This window comes from Oryctolagus cuniculus, chromosome 1 (genome assembly GCF_051225735.1).
Source record: "Oryctolagus cuniculus isolate XC-2025 breed Fujian yellow rabbit chromosome 1, ASM5122573v1, whole genome shotgun sequence".
NCBI lineage: Eukaryota > Metazoa > Chordata > Mammalia > Lagomorpha > Leporidae > Oryctolagus > Oryctolagus cuniculus.
In genome coordinates this window covers 55,253,907-55,268,638 of record NC_142867.1, presented here as the reverse complement: position 1 = coordinate 55,268,638, position 14,732 = coordinate 55,253,907, and the positions used below count along the sequence as shown (strand labels likewise).

Genomic DNA, 14,732 nt, shown 5'->3' with positions numbered 1-14,732 from the left:
ATTTTAATGACATTGATTGTTTCAATCCAGGGACACAGGATGTCTCTCTATTTTTTTGTGTCCTCTTCAAGTCAGTGATTTACAGTTTGCATTATAGAGAACTTTCACTTCTTTTGTTAAATTTATTCCCAGGTATTTTGCTTTTTTTTTTTTTTTTTTTTTTTTTTTTTGTGGCTGTTGGAAATGGAATTTCTTTCTGGATTTCTTTTTTCAGATGATTCATTATGGCTGTATAACAGTGTTACTGATTTCTGTAAATTGACTGTATCCTGTAACTTTGCTGAATTTGTTCATTATTTCTAATAGCTTTTTGGTGGGATGTTTAGGCTTTTCTGTGTATAAGATGATGTCACCCGCAAACATTGACAATTTAAATTCCCTCTTTCCAGTTTGGATACCTTTTGTTTCCTTCTCTTGCCTAACTGCTCTAACTAGGAGCTCCAATACTGTGTTGTTTTGTTTCGGACCCTAGAGAAAAAGCTTTTCCCCACTGAGTGTGATGCTAGCTGTTGGCTTGTTATATCTGGCTTTTATTATGTTGAAGTATGTTCCTTCTATCCATAATTTGGTCACAGTTTTTATCATGAAGCAATGTAGAGTTTTATCAGCTGTTTTTTCTGATTTGATTTTTGTCAAAATCCTTGCATTCCTGGAATGAATCCCACTTGATCATGGTAAATGTTCTTTTTAACATGCTGTTGGATTCAATCTACTAGTATTTTGTTGATGATTTTTGCATCTATATTCATCTAGGATATTGGTCTGCAGCCTGGTTTCTTTTTGTTGTATCCTTGTCTTGCTTTGGTATCAAGGTAATATTGGCCCCAAAGAAAGACTTGATTGGGATCAAATCTGATTGGTGACCTTTAACATTCCTTCCTTGGATAGTTGTATCATTTTATTTTATTTTATTTTTTGACAGGCAGAGCGGACAGTGAGAGAGAGAGACAGAGAGAAAGGTCTTCCTTTGCCGTTGGTTCACCCCCAATGGCCACTGTGGCCGGCGCACCGCGCTGATCCGAAGCCAGGAGCCAGGTGCTTCTCCTGGTCTCCCAAGCAGGTGCAGGGCCCAAGGACCTGGACCATCCTCCACTGCCTTCCCAGGCCACAGCAGAGAGCTGGACTGGAAGAGGAGCAACCGGGACAGAATCTGGCGCCTTGACCGGGACTAGAACCTGGGGTGCCAGCGCCACAGGTGGAGGATTAACCTAGTGAGCTGTGGCGCCGGCCTAAGTTGTATCTTTTTCTGGGTTTGGAAAGTTTGATTGTCTCCTTGAAAGTGCCTTCTACTTCTTTGGCATGCTCAAGTCCCTCTTGAATTCCAACAACTTGAATTTTTTTTTTCATGTTATCCCATATTTTACATAAACTTTATTCATTCCTGTTGGTTCTTTATTCTTTTTTCTCTTGAACTGCATATTTTAAATAACCTGTCTTTGAGTTCACTGAGTCTTTCTGTTTGATCTGTTTTGCTATTGATGCTATTGCATTTAAAATTAAAAATTTTTAAATTTATTTTAAATTTTATTTAATGTACTTTTCAGATGAAGGATTTCTGCTTCATTTTGCTTAATTACTTCCATCTCTGTCAACTCTCTCTATTGGAATATTGAGCCGTTTTTCTGTGTTCTCTTGAATTTTGTTGAGTTCCTTAAAACAGTATTTTGAAATCTTCGTGTGAACATTTGGAAACCTGAATTCCTGGATGGTTGGTTTCTGACACCGTATTTTGCTCTTTAGGTGAGATCATGGCTCCTTGGAAGTTCCTACTGCTTGTTGGAGTACAACATCCTCTGTGCATGAAGGGTGAGTTTTAGTAATCTGGCTTCATTTTTGACTGTTTCTAGAAATTCTAAGCAGTCTGTTCTGCGGAGGTGGGCTCTCTTCCCAATGCTGCACCTGTCAGCCACTGGTGATGCTGGCTGGGGAATCAGACTGCTCAACCAGGCCCACAAAACTCCACTGAGCACCAAAGCAGGTCCGGAGGCACCTATAGGCACCGGCCCGGGGACAGGGACCATTAGAATCTGCTCAATGCTGCATTATTTTCACTGTCACTGAGTTCCAAAATGGTCTTTTGATTTCCTGCTGTCTGTCCAAGGTTACAGGAGGGGTGAACGAGGCAGCTCCTCAGTCAGGCCCTAGGAGGGTCACAACTGGCTGTCACTGTCACCAGGCCTTGTACCACCTGGGGGTGCACACCGCCAGCAAGGGGCTTGTGGTAAACATGCCAAAACAAGTCTGTCTCACTAGGGTGCAGGCCTCCCCCTGATATGGAGGCAAGTCCAGAGAACTGTCCACAGGTGCTGGGCTATGGGTGGATCCCATAAGGATCTGCCCAGCATTGGGCTTCACTAGCCCAGCACTGATTTCCAAGACCCAGTCCCTTGGTCGCTTGTTGTCGGCTCAAGATTGGAGGAGAGTAATAAAGGCAGCTCCAGTCACCCAGATTGGTCCCAGGCTGGTCACATCAGCAATCCTGCAGTCCCTGACCCCACAAGGTCCTAGGGATGCTCTCCAGGCCCACGTGAGTCTGGCACTGACACAGGAATGCAGGTGCCTGCCTGATGCTGAGCAGTCTGCAGGCTCAGGCTGTGCGTGGCAGCTGGCTGGTCGAGGCCTCTGGGCTGCACCAGGTGCTGGGCTTTGGCACAGTAGGCTGATTTTAAGCTCCAAGGCACAGTCCTAAAAGAACTGAGTTTTGAACCCTTGCCTGTCCCTTTAGAAATGGAGCTCTCAACCACCACACCTGCCAACAATTTAGTGCCCTTTCTTTCCACATCACTGCACTGGCATGTGTCAAGGGTCTGCTGTTGATTATCACGGAAGAGAAGGATTATAGCTTGTGGATGAGCACAGAGACCACTGGCGGCCAGATTTCATAGAAAAGAAGGGCGCCCCGTGGAATGGGCGCTGTGGCTGTCGTTGTCAGAAAATACTGAAGAGAAAGGACAGACATAAAATAGTGATGTTAGCGTGGTTACGGGCGAACTTTAGCTCTTTTCTTGATTCTTTAAAACATCCTTAATGTCATTATTTCATAGTCTTTACAAAAAGAACAGAAGCCCCTGGCGTGACGTGTCACAGTTCTGGCCACATGGTGTCGCCCCAGCTCAGTCTAAACCTCCCCTCTCTGTGAATGGAGCAGCCTGGGCTCATTGAAGCAGAGCCTTGAACCTTAGAGCCAGCTCTGGCTGCTGGCACAGGGAGCCTGTGGACAGATGAATGTTTCTCAGGCCAGAGGATGACAATTGATTTGCTTCTGAGGGCCCCAGAGGGCAGTTTTGAGGTTGAAAGTTCGCCCTGGAGGGGACTCCAGGACTGTCTGAAGGAAGGGCACTGCATTTGCAGATCGGTGTGTTATAGCTTTTTGAAATACAGTAGCACTTCCCAATATATAAATAAAACCAAGCAGTAGGCCCTCAATTAAGGATAGGAGTGCTAAGATGCCACATTCTCATGACTAATGTTTCTCTTAATAAAAAAGATTCAGCTCTTAATGCAATTGCAAAGAGTTTTAAAAATGGTAGAACTCACATTTCCGTTTTTGGATATTTATCGTCAGCTTTCACCTGTTTTAGAATTTTGACCTTGTTGCTATGGAGAGCGATTTCTATTTAAAAAAATGTGTTGGCTGAGCAGCAGAGTCGCCCCAAGTAAAATGCTCTTGTATTCAGGGTGGTCCCTGTGCTCTTCTCCTATGCCACTGGACCATCCCCAGGAAGGAGAGTCGGCCGCTGGGACTGGTGCAGGCGTCACCAGCCCACGGCCCCGCAGGGGTGCTTGCACACAGTGGAGCTGTCCCTTCTGCTCACAGGGAACGCTGGGCTGCGGGTGCCTCTGTGCTGTTAGAGTGGGAGGGGAACAATACCAGGTTCCAGCCCCTCCAAGAGCTTGGCTTCCCCACTGTGGGGTGGTGTCTGAGGTTTCTATGGCTGCTGTAACCAGTTATCACCCACTCCATGGCCTAAAACCACACTGGTTTCTTAGAGTTCTGGAGCAGACGTCTGAAGTGGGTCCTATGCTCTGCTGCCTGTCATCCCTGCCTCACACTGCCTGTCTCTTACACAGATCCTTGGAACTGCGTGGGTCCTCTGGGTAATCCAGGATTCTCTGCTCCTGCAAGACCCTTCACTTGATCACATCTACAAATTCCCTTCCTCCACATAAGCTACCATATTCATAGGTCCTGGGAATGTGGACATGGACGTCTTCGAAGGGGGGTGGAATCTGCCATAATACTCATCCATAAAGCAGGGACACAATGTAGCTCAGATAAACAGGACTACAGAAAAGAGAACTCATGGCTCTGCTTCTGACAGAAAAGTATAATGAACATTTTCCCCTACTGCAAAAACGTGAATAGTTTTTACACAGTTGCCATATTGTATACACAATTTGAAACTCTGTTTTTACCAAACAGTATATCATAGCTATATCCCATGTTAATGTGTAATCTAAGAAAGCATCTTTATTCACTACACAGAATTCTGTTGAGTGGATAGACCATATTTTACTTAAGCGTTCCTATTTTTTTGGAAATTTAAGTTGTTTTAGTTTCTTAATATAAATAATTCTGTGATAAATATAGTAAAACTTTATTTATTTGAAAGGCAGAGTTACAGAGAGGGAGAATCAGAGAGAGAGAGAGAAAGAGATAGAGATCTTCCATGAACAGGTTCACTCTCCAAATGGCTGCAGTGGCCAGGGTTGGGCCAGGCTAAAGCCAGGAGCCAGGAGCTTCATCCAGGTCTCCCACATGGGTAATGGGCCCAAGCACTGGGCCATCTTCCACTGCTTTCCCAGGTGCATTAGCAGAAAGCTGAATCAGAAGTGGAGCAGCTGGGACTTGAACCAGTGCCCAGATGAGATTCTGGCATTGCAGATGGCAGGTTAATATGCTGTACCACATACCAGCCCTTGTGATAAGTATTTTTCTCATTTTTGTGTTTATAAGCTTTTCCTTGGGATCGATTCCCAGATGTGGAGGAACTGGATCAAAGGCTCTTCACAGAAAATGCTTTTTGAAGAATTTATCTCAATTTTCAGAACCAGTTGATTGTGTGGTTTAGAATGTAGGATCTTTGGAGGAGCCGTTATTCTGCCTACTGCAGGCTCAGGTTCCTCATCTACATATGGGCATAATAACTGCTTCACAGGCAGCTGGGAAGGCCGGGGGCCCTCCTGTCTCTGGAGAGGTCAACAGTAGAGACCCCTGCAGTGGGTGGTGGTTGCTCTCACGACTCAAGCTCAGCTGGGGGAATGGAGCAGGTGCCTCTGCGCATGACTCAGTTGTCCCAGCCTTCTCCTCTCCGTGCTTGTGTGTGTGTGTGTGTGTGTGCGTGCACGGTGGGGTTGGGGGACAGTTTCCCACAGCAGCCCCTTTCCTTCAGAAAGGCCCAGCAAACCCACGGACCGAGGGTTTCTGCTCAGAACCCCCTGCCCAGAGCTTTTGAAAGCCACACAGCCTCTGAGTGCCATTCCCCAGTGGCTCTGAGCCCGTTAGTCTGGCCTGGAGTCCAGGTGTCTTGTTTTGCCCAAATTCCCCAAGTGACTGTGATGCAGCAGAGGCTGAAATCCACGGATCCAGGCCCATCGATGGGAATGAGAGCTGAGCCTCTGGGAGAGCTGGAATGGGTTCCTGGCAAAGGCAAGGTGTCCAGGTGGCTTTGCGTCCGAGGCACTAGGGGCTATTATCTTCCCTCCCTCTGCCCTCTGGCCCCTGTGTTAACCCAGAAAAACTGTCCAGCAGGAGCTGGTTGAAGCACACTGGATTTAACAAAATGCTTAAGACAGTTGGCTTTCTGCCAACAAACACTACCTCCCTCAACCCAGGAAAAGGCCATGACAGGCCTCTGGGCAGTGGGGCTCTGCAGGGGGAAGCTCTCCTTCTGTGTTCCCCCCGGGGACAAGCAGAAGTGGCCCTGCCTGGCCTGGCCCCTGCCCCGGTCTCCCACTGAGGAGGAGGGGCGGACACCAGGAGACCTGTCTAAGTACTGGGAGACCAGCAAGCGAGGCCACAGGAGGGTACCTTTACTCCACTTGGGACTTTTCCCGAGACTACCAATGACAGTCAGACGGCAGCCCCCTATAGGCTGGCCATTCCAGTGTCCACTTCTAGTGGAAGCAGTGCCCTGGAGGGCTCCAGGTGTGTTGGCTATGTGGATTTTTCCCCTCCCTGGAATTTAACTGCCAGCTTGGTGGGCTCGCTGGCTGACTCTGGCTTCTGTCCTGCGGATGATACTGGCTTCACTCAGAAGCCCTGCTGGGTTTTACATGAGAGCGGTGTGCTCACGTGCACACACACGTGTACATGTGCACATACACAGCTGAGTATGTGGTGCTTATTGTGTGCCAGTCATGTGCTAAGCCCTCCTACTGCTTATGTGTGTTCTCGCACTCCTCACCATAACCCTGGGAAGCAGGTGCTGTTATTTTCTGTGTTTCACAGATGAAGAGATGGTGGCTTCGATGGGCTGCGTCATTTGCCCAGTTACGGAGCTGGTGAAGGGCGGGGCTGGGATTCAGGCCCAGCCGTTGTGAGTCCAGACCTTGTTCTTACTGCACTGCCTTGTTCCCTTTGGAGGAGCCTGAGGGACAGGCTCACACATGCATAGCCCAGCGTCTGTCGCCATCCTCCAGCCTGCCTGGACTCAGTCCACCTGACCCAGGGGCAAGGGGATGACTACGGCCTTGGTCCACCATGGATAGGTCTGGAATTGCTTGTCAGGGGCCTGTCAGTTCACATGCTGGGGAGCCCTGCGTCTCCAGTATCCACCAAGTTGAAGGCTCCCCTTCTCTGCCACACGGCTGGTCCTTTGTCATGGGGTCCCTGCTCTCCTGCCTCCTCCCATCGTTCCCATCCTGTGCCTCCTGTTCCTCTTCTTCCTCCTCTTGCACCTCCCCTTCCTCCTCCTTCTTCCCTTCCTCTGCTCCTCCCCCACCCCAGACCCTGACCTCTGCCTGTCATTCAATTACATTTACCCCACCAGATTCTTCTGCTGGGTGTGGAGTTCCAGGCTGGCTGGGAGCCCTGCCTTGGTGTGAATCAGCCCCAGGGTTGCATTCCCATTCTCTGCCTTGTCTGCCTGGGGCTCCTTCCCAAGAGTTGGGTCCCCAGCCCTCAGCAGGGCCTTCCTGAACGGGCTGCTTGCCGGGCGCGGGATTTGCAGTGGCTGCCTGAGAGGATCTCAGGGCCTTTGGGTATGGTCCTTGGACAACCCTGTTGACCCTTGTAGGCCTCCGTAGCTGCTTGTTGTCCCAGTCTCTGTTCTGCTGGGTCACAGGTTCTTCTCTTTCCTCCTGTAGGAAAAGCTTTTCAGCTTTTGCGCTGTTTCCAAGCTGAAGCCAAGAGAATGCTGGCTGCTGAAGGACTCTGCAGGGTGCCCTAGCCTTGCTCTCCTGTAATTTGGCCATTTAACCCTGCTCCATCTCACGTTCCTCCACGATTTCTCGTGTGTGTGTGAAGGAAGGCTCTGGGTGAGTGTCTAGGCATTCTGTATTGTAAGGCCGCCACAAAACACACCAAACACCGGAGTAAGGGAGAGGTTTTATTGGGGGAAACCTGACAGACCAGAGGGAAGGGGCAAAGAAGGAAAAGAGAGAGAAGGAGAGCATAAGACAGAGATCAAGAGAGAGAGAGAGAGATAGAGAGAAAAAAAATCTTAAAAAAAAATCTTAAAAAAGAGACAGAGAGAGAGATTGAGAAAGAGACAGAGACACAGAGAAAGAGAGCCATGTGTTCAGGAATAGGTCCTCTTAAAACTTTGCTGGGTGGCGGGCATGGAAGTAGGAGCAGCAAATCCCATTAGGATGGGGGTGGGGCTGACACTGGTGGTTGGGCCATGTGGCCACCTGGCTTCTAGCAATGGTGGTGGGGGCTAGAGCCTAGGATGGTGTCCGGGGTGTAGACATAGGTAAGGCTGCGTCATTTTACTGACGTGTCTGAGTACAGAGCACAGGCTCCCTGGGAGGGAGGAGCAGCAGCCTTTACGCTCTCAGTGTGGAGTCTGCGTATTAGAATCACACAGGGACACTCACTGGATGGCCACAGATTAACTGGAAGTTTGACTGTGCCTCTGATTTGAGCCAGATGGGCCCATTGGAAGTCACTGTCAGTTACAAAGGGTTGCTCTAGATTTTACAGATTGGGGAACTAAGGCCCCAAGAGCAGAGGGAGGCAAGGTTTGTGTTGCCAACACCTACCTGTGGCTTCAGCACCCCCTGACTCAGTCCAGGAGAATACTTGGCAGCGGCGGCAGCGTTCAGTACACAAAGAGGCCGATCTAATGGAGCAGTTGAAAACCCTGCAGCCCTGGTAGGCCAGCGTGCTACAATTATGAAGGATGGCAGACAGGATAAGTCCCTGGCTTTCCCATTGGACACGGCGGGGGAGAGGGGACTAGACCCGGAAATAACATGGTCCTTTAAGGGAAGGGACCGTGGGTGCTATCAGCTATTGCTACAAGCATGGGGGAGCAACTAATGAAAGGGACCTGCTGTGGGAATTGTGTCCCCTCCAGTAAGAAGGTACTTCAAAACAACTTGAGGAAAAGTGGAAGCAAAAGATGTTTATTTTGTGCTAAAAAATCTGAAATCCATGCATAGTTTTTTTTTTAGAATATATATTTTTTCATGAACTTGAACTTTCCAAAGACCTCTTGTATTCATGGATGTAAATATTTTTTTGGTACCAGAACAGACTTATTTTCTAATTCCGTTTTTTTTTTCATGAGCATTCTGAACTACCATTGTATGTTGAACCACTTGGTCTTATAAACCGCTAGTATTTGAAACCAGTGCCTTTGCAGACATAATCCAGTTAAGATGAGCTCATAGGGTAGTCCTAATCCAACATGACTGGTGTGCTTATAAGAAAAGGGGCACACCATGGGAAGACAGAGACACGCAGAGGGAGACCAGGTGGTGAGAGGCAGAGGCTGGAGCGATGGGGGACACTAGCCAAATATTGCCAAGGATGGCTGACCCCACCAGAAGCTAAGAAGAGGCAAGGAGAGGCTCCCCCCACCCAGGCTCCCCGAGACACTGGCAATACCTTAGTTTGAACTTCTTGCCTCCAGAACTGTGTGCTAATAAATCCTTGTTGTTTTCAGCCGCTCAGTTTGTGGTGCTTTACTATGGTAGCCTGGGGAACTAACCCAAGAAAAAACATGGGGAGCCTCTACTCTGTGTGTGCCAAGGTTTGGGGCTGTTGTGAGTTGGACACCCCATCCTACTCACCCGGCAGGGGAGATGCCATGACCATGATTCAGTCGGAGAGGGAGGCTGCGTATGGGACCTGGGGTAGAGGGTTGGTGGCAGTGGCCTGTGCTGGTCGCCATCCTCCTCTTCTGCTTTCTTTTATTTCATCCCCCTCCCTAGCTAAGTTGTATTCCCTTGAGTCTGAGCTCTTGGGCTCTCAGTTGGCTCAAACAATAGAACCCAAGGTGGGGGCCAGCACTGTGGCTCAGTGGGTTAAAGCCCCAGGCTGCAGTGCCAGCATCACACATAGGTGCCAGTTCTAGTCCTGGCTGCTCCACTTTCGATCCAATTCCCTGCTGATATGCCTGGGAAAGCAGTGGAGGATGGCCCAAGTCCTTGGGCCGCTGCACCCATGTGGGAGACCTGGAAGAAGCTCCTGACTCCTGGCTTCAGCCTGACTCAATCCATTTGGGGAATGAACCAGTGGATGGAAGATCCTGCTCTCCCTCCCACCCTCCCTCCCTCCCTCTCTCTCTCTCTCTCTCTCTCTAACTCTGCCTTACAAATAAATAATCTAAAAAAATAAAAACAAAAAGAACCCATGGGAACTGCTATGTCCACACTTGTGAACAGTTTGCCTCCCTGGTGAGAAGCTTGCTGGCCCAGCTGTACCCCTGCTCACTCTGTGGGCTGTGTCTTCAGTGCAGCAGGTGAGGAGGCTTAGTGAGACTGGGGAGGTGCAGTTTCTCTGCAGCTGTAGGTGGTTGAGCCCAAGTTGTACGCATTAGCTCGCTTGGAACCAGCGCTTTGCTTGCCAGCTCACACCTTGCCTGACCCTCCTGTGGTGAACATGGCATATCCCTTGCTCATTGTGTAAACTTTGTGAATTATGAGGGGATAACCAATCCCGAGATCCAGGTGTAAGCGAGTGAGGCAGTCTCCTTCCTTTGCTGTGGTGATTGGCTCACGTAGACCAGGTAGGTGACTTTCACTGTATGACTGAAGGAGTTCAGCCACCTTTCTCTGGCTAGATATGAACCAGGAAGCACACAGCCATCAATGCTGTTGGCAGCCATTCTGTGTGTCTGAGGAAAACCAGTTTAAAATGATCTCCTTGGTAACAGAGTAAAGGCTCAGAAAGACATTGGGTCCCCGGTTGAGTCAATCAGCATGCTGGAATCTATCCTATCTCTGGATTCCAGTTAGGTGAGTCAGTACCTCCTCTTTATTTTCCAAACTGACTGGAATTTTTCCTGTTATTTATCGTGGTGGTTCTAAAATATGACATCAGATTTGGTCATGTTCTTCCTTCCAAAAGGTGGAGCCTAATTCCCCTATGCTTAAGTGTGAGTTTGCCTTAGTGATTTCTTTCTAAAGATGAGAGGGTATGGCAGAAGGGATGGTGGGTGGCTCCTGAGAGTGGCCTCATGTGTCTGCCCTACCTTTCCCTGGGGTCTCACTCTGTGGGGCGAGAGCCGCCATGTCATGAGGACACTCAAGCAGCCCTGAGAAGACATCCCTGTGGTGGGGAACCAAGGCCCTGTTCCAGTACCAGCACTAGTTTCCCAGGTATGTGAGGGAGCCATCTTGGAAGCAAGTCGCTCAGCCCAAGTCAAGGCTTCTGATGACTGTGTCCCAGCTGACAGTTTTTTGCTCTTTAATGAAAAATTTATTTTTTTTAATATTTGAAAATAAAAATTTCTATGTATTTGAAAGTCAGAGAGAGAGAGAGAGAGGAAGAGAGAGATAACTCCCATCAGCTGGTTTATTCCTCAAATGCCTGCAGCATCCAGGGCTGGGCCAGGCTGAAGCCAGGAGTTGGGAACTCAATCCAGATCTTCCACGTGGGTAGCAGAGATCCATCACTTACTGCCTCCCAGGGGAAGTATTAGCAAGAAGCTGGAGTCAGAAGCAGAGCCAGGACTTAACCCAGGCACTCGGATGTAGGAAGCAGGTGTCCCAAGCTGCATCTGAGCTCCTGCGCCGAACACATGCACCCATGCTGACATCTTGACTGCAACCTTGAGAGAGGATCTGAGCCAGGACCCCAAGATAAGCCACTCCTTACATTTCTGACTTGCAGAAACTCTGCAAGAATACATTTTTGCTGTTTTAAGCCATTAGGTTTTGGAGTAATTTGTTATGGAGCAGTAGATAACTGATATAGTTGTATCTGATGTTTTCTTCCTAGCTATAATCACTGTGTTCCATTAGTGAGTCTAGCACAGCTCAATTCACTGGGGCCACTGGACTCATTTCATTATGGAAATCCAGAGAAGTGGCAAGGCCACAGAGAAGAAATGGCTGGGTCACGTGTCTTGGTTGTAAGCGTGCCCTGGCCAGCCTGTCATGGCCATCACAGGGTCTTCTCTAGCTCCATGGAACACTTGTGTCCTAGCATAGTGCAAGAGGAGCAGGGTAGGACCCTGGGCACCAGGGAGTGGCATGGGAGTAGAAGAGTTGAACCTGAATGGGGCTTATGTCAGGAAGCAGGCATGACAAAAGAGCATCAGAACCAGTGTGGGTGGATAATGGCAGATGGGATCACCGTCCCACACCAGTGCCTGGGCTGAGCCAGACTGAAGCTAGGAGTCTGGAACTCCATCCACATCTCCCATGTGAATGCAGGGGCTAAGCACTTGGGCCATCTTCTGCTGCTCTCCTGGGCACATTAGCAGGGAGCTGGATCGGAAGTGGAGCAGCTGGGACTTGAACTGGCACTCATGGAATGCAGGTATTGCAGGCAGCAGTTTAACCTGTGCCACAATGCCAGTCCCATGACTTCAATATACATAGATCAGGGTAATTTTAAACGGACAGGAGGGTAATTTACATTTCCCCCTGATGACGGGTTTACGTTCCTATTCCATCTCCTGTGTTAGCTCAAAAATCTTGGTGCTTCAGAATAACAAGGAGAATAACAAGGATCGCTCCTCAGCCTTTTGGCTGAGATCAAGTGCAGAATAACAAGGAAAAGTAGGCACCGGCCCAGGGCTGGCTAGGTGTGTCCTTCTGTTTCTACTTAAGTTCTGATTGCAGTCATGATGGAGGCCTGGTTTCCTGCCTCTGCCAGGCCCCGACTCCAGGGGGCATTCTGAGTGTGCTCCCTGACACTCACAAGCTGAGTGCAGGCTGGCTGGCTCCGGAGCAGCTGTCTGACCGTCCAGGCAGGCACAGCCCAGGGACTGCAGACTGTGGCTGGCTTGGTGGCTGTGGTTTAGGCCTGGGGTATCTCCCTTCTTGTTCTGGAATCTGATCAGCCCCTTGGCACCTGCCCTTTGCTTGTCTGCAGTTCAGAAGTGCTCTCCCCAGCCCAGTCTGCACTGTGGCTTTTGGTTTGGTGAGTACTCCTTTCAAAAGCCCCCCTACCTGCTTCGCTAATTAGGCACCAACTGCCAACTGCAATCACCAATCTTGGGTCTCAGCTGTGGGACTCGATTATCCTCTCTGAACACATGCTCATCTGAGGGGGCATATAAGCCATGGCTGTCGTTGAAGAGCCATTTCACACAGGCTCCCAAAGCAGCCTCCAATTTCATGCAGGAAACAAGTTCCATAAAACCTGGTGTTCATCCAGTGCATCAGGGAGCAGAACAAAGAACTCAGAATTACCAGGATGGGAGCATCTAATTCTCTGATTAAAAAGCACAGAGAAGCTAGTTGGGAAAACAGGGTGGCTGTAAAACGGGCAAGAGATGAGCCTTGCCCACGAGGAGGGAAACCATTAGGAAAGAGAGTTGCAGTTGGCCCTGCGGCCCTTGGTGCCTTTTGCAAACTAGCAAGGAAGTCTGGGGATGGCTGTGAGTCTGTTGCTGCCATGTTGTGTTTTTTTTTCCCCAAGAGTCACTGGTTCTATATCCTCCAAGAATTATAGGCCACATGGGGCACCTGACACCAGGTGAATTTACTGCCTGCATTACGGTGACAGAATTAGGTTAAGTATTTTAACAGACAGAGGCATCCAGAGCATGATCCAGTCCAGTGGTGCCCAAGTTTTGCTGCATGTTAGAATAACATGGAGACGGGCTGTGCCTGCAGTGCCAGCATCCCACATGGGCACTGGTTTGAGTCCTGGCTGCTCCTCTTCTGATCTAGCTCTCCACTATAGCCTGGGAAAGCAGCAGAAGATGGCCCAGGTCCTTGGGCCCCTGCACCCACATGGGAGACCTGGAAGAAGCTTTGGATCAAGCCCAGCTCTGGCTGTTATAGTCATTTGGGGAGTAAGCCCTCTCTCTCTCTCTCTCTTTCTGTGTGTGTGTGTGTCTTTCCCTCTCTCTCTGTAACTCTGCCTTTAAAAATAATTAAAAAATAAGAATAACATGGAGACTTAAAAAAAATTTCAATGCACATGCTGAACCCAGACCCATTAAATCAGAATCTCTGGGGGTGGGGCCAGGCATCCAGATTTTTAAGAGTTTCTCTGGTGATTGAAAGCCCCTGGTCTAATCTCTCACACGTTTGCCATCAAAATCCTGTATTAAAATAATCTGGATGATTAGCCAATATATCCCCAAATGATTATGATTCAGAATTAACATCTAAATTAGTGCAGCTACCTACCTACAGTGGAGAATTGTGCTAGATTTTAGTAGCTGATGGTTATTTATAATTTGATTTTCTTTATTCTTCTTTCAGGAAAACCCTGACATTTCTTTCACTTTTGCTTCCATTGATGAAAAGTTCAGAGCTTATGCTGGCAAAGTGCTGAGGGTTTTGAGGAATATTTCACTTCTAGCACAAAGGGCAAACTTGAAACATGCTTTGGGGGTTTTGCAAAAAGATTTGTTTATTTACTTGAAAGGCAGTTATAGAGAGTGAGTGTGAGGGAGAGATCTTACCTCCTCAGGGTCTCTCCCCAGATGATGGGGGCTGGGCTGAGCTGAAGCCAGGAGCCAGGAACTCCGTTTGGATCTCCCATGTGTGTGGCAGGAGCCCAAGCACTTGGGCCATCATCCGCTGCCTTCTTACATGCATTAGCAGGTAGCAGGATCAGAAGTAGAGCAGCCAGGACTTGAACTAGCACTTATATTGGATGCTGACATTGCAGGTGGTGGCCCAACCCACTGCACCATAACACTAGCCCTGCTCCTGGAATTTAAAGGAGCCTTCTGAGGGCCAGCACTGTAGTGTAGAAGGTTAAACCTCTGCCTCCAGTGCCAGCATCCCATCTGGGCTCTGAGTTAAGTCCCGGCTGTTCCTCTTTCGATCCAGCTCCCTTGTAATGCACCCGGGAAAGCCCCTGGGAGACGCAGAAGAAGCGCCTGGCTTTGGCCTGGCTTTGGCCTGGCCATTCTGGCCCTTTGGGGAGTGAACCAGTGGATGGAAAGTTCTCTCCCATTCTCTTTCCCTCTTCCTCTGTCTCTTCTCTCTCTCTTTTTGAGAGGCAGAGTTACAGAGAAAGGGAGAGATACAGAGAAAGGTCTTCCATCTGCTGGTTCACTCCCCAAATGGCTGCAATGCCTGGAGCTGGGCCAGGAGCCAGAAGCTTCCTCTGGGTCTCCTAATTGGGTGCAGGGGCCCAAGGACTTAGG

The 14,732-nt window shown here is 49.0% G+C and overlaps 1 long non-coding RNA gene across 1 annotated transcript in view; it reads left to right on the top strand.

Moving 5' to 3' along the window:
- Positions 1-9,918: 9,918 nt before the first annotated feature.
- The window catches only part of LOC149128404 (uncharacterized), a 102,328-nt gene continuing 97,514 nt past the window's right edge, over positions 9,919-14,732 (top strand). The window contains exon 1 of the long non-coding RNA XR_016231169.1: positions 9,919-10,178. This is a non-coding gene — a long non-coding RNA (uncharacterized LOC149128404). The remainder of the gene's footprint in view (positions 10,179-14,732) is intronic.